Genomic DNA, 2,500 nt, shown 5'->3' with positions numbered 1-2,500 from the left:
AATTTTCAAGAGTAATGCATCATGTTCCTTTTGGAATACGGCCGATTATGAGAGCATCAAAGAAGGTAATCCGTTGATTAGTATTTCTCACAATCTATTGAATACATTGGAATAAAAGCTTCCTTTTTCATTTCTCCGTGTACAGAGTGATTTTATGTTCAAGGTTTGGAGCCTTTAAAGGACATGTATTACGAACAGTGAATTAACTCGAAAGATAACACATTCACATTGGCATGCTTTGAATAAGACCAAACCTTTAGCTTGAAGGGGTAGTTTCTAAAGAAACTGTGGTGCTGCGTCGGTGGGGAAGTAGTATACAAAAATTTGGTTTATCAACAGAGTTGATAATGTAAATTGACCACCGTACAGAGATTCTAAAAGCTTCTCTGTACGGTGGTCAATTTACATTATCAACTCCGTTGATAAACCAAATTTTTGCAAACCTTTAGCTTGTTATACATGTATTGAAGGTTGAAGTTCCTGTTTTTTTTTTTAGTGAGTGCTATGTAAAGACTATTTTATCCGAAGGCATAGTAAATATATCCAGCAGGCCTTTGCTTTTACATAGGAAATAGATACCAGTATGTAGAGTCTATGAAAATTTTTACTCCTGGTTTGTTTTAATTGGTGCAGTACAGGTCCAAGACATACATGTAGGCAATTTAGGATCTTGATTCCTGTCCCATTCCCATTTAAGATCCTGGTTAGGATCCTGTTCCTATTTAGGATCTTGATTCCTGTCCCATTCCCATTTAAGATCCTGTTTAGGATCCTGTTCCTATTTAGGATCTTGATTCCTGTCCCTTTCCCATTTAAGATCCTGTTTAGGATCCTGTTCCTATTTAGGATCTTGATTCCTGTCCCATTCCCATTGAAGATCCTGTTTAGGATCCTATTCTTCTTTAGGATCTTGATTCCTATCTAGGATCCTGAGTAGGATCCTATTCTTATATCAGATCTTAAAGGATCCTACAGGATCTTATTAAATCTTATGGGATCCTACATAGGATTTCTACCAGGGTTTACAAGGCGGCAAAGTTGACAAATTTGGCGAATGTGGAGAAAATTTCTCAAAATTGCTTACAACTTGGAAGCCAATGCAAATAAAACAAGAGGGGGGTCCCTTGGCAAGCCGGTGAATTTGGCGAATTTGGCAAATGTGGTGAAAATGGAAATTTTGTCAAAATCGGTGACAACTTGGAAGCTACAATGTACATGTAATGCAAATGAGAAGGCAATACGGGGCCCTTGGGAACCCCGGCGATTTTTGTCTAATGCTGTTGCATTTGAAATTAATATTCTACAGATTAATATACACGTAATCTCAACTTTATACACAACACAAAACTCACTGCACAACTAAAAATTAACTAAAACTCAAACTCACCAACTAAAACTAAAGTGCTACCACTGGGTGACAATCCGTCAAACTAAAAATTATTGATTGCTGACCCTACTATAGGCTGCCCTTGGAGGTGGTTCACTGTATGAAGTTACTACATGTAGGTCTAACCATTGATAGCTTGCTATCTTTTAAAGCCCACATTAAATCTATATGCAATAAGGTCAATGTTAAAGTTATTGCTCTTACATTGTAGGAGAGTTCGTAAATTCATACCTCCAGAAGCAATGGTTAATATTTACAAGGCCTTTATCTTGCCACACTTTGAATATTGTGCTCCGCTTTTCAGTTGGGTTATCATCTGGTCTTTCTAATAAGCTGGAGCTTACAAATCAGTGCACTATTAGATCTCTTATGAATAATTAATGTCCAAGTCATCTTCATATAGTGACCTACATGTACTTACCCATGTTGACCCAAAGACCCTAGAACATTGTAGCTATTCTCATGCTCTCACCCTTTTTTTTACAAATGCAAGTACAATATGGGACTGATTAATATTAAGTATATGTTCATATTTCCTAATAAATTATGAATACTGTCAACCTTAGAGGCTTTAACAAGTTACATCAACCTGCCTATAACAGAAAATTTATGCACAGGTCATATCTTTACAAAATGCAAATCACCTCAAGATTATGGAACAATATACCTGATTGTGTTACAATGCTAAATAATGTTAATTTGACTACTGGAATTAAGTGTTATTGTAACTTTTGTACGTAGTTTGGATTTTTATATAGCTACATGTAGTTTTCCCCTTATTTATTTCATTCTACTTATTTATTTTATGTCTTAATATGACTTGTATGGATTTATAGTTATTTGGCACGTTCACGTTAAAACGAGTCTTGTACTCATCCGTGTAATGTGGATAAATAAAATGCCATACCATACCATTCCAGAATACCAATGGATGTGGAATGCAAGTTCCACATGGAATGTTAAGCTATGGAATGCTATGCTGTTTGTCCACAGCTGATAACACTCATTACACAAACGTTTATTCAAAGAGTTTGTTGCTTACAAAAAGTAACATCAACGCAGCTTACCCGGTATAGCGAGTTTCGTCCGCAAAAAGTTACATCTACGACAGCC

This window comes from Montipora capricornis, chromosome 5 (genome assembly GCF_036669925.1).
Source record: "Montipora capricornis isolate CH-2021 chromosome 5, ASM3666992v2, whole genome shotgun sequence".
Taxonomy (NCBI): domain Eukaryota; kingdom Metazoa; phylum Cnidaria; class Anthozoa; order Scleractinia; family Acroporidae; genus Montipora; species Montipora capricornis.
Note: the sequence above shows the minus strand (reverse complement) of the source record.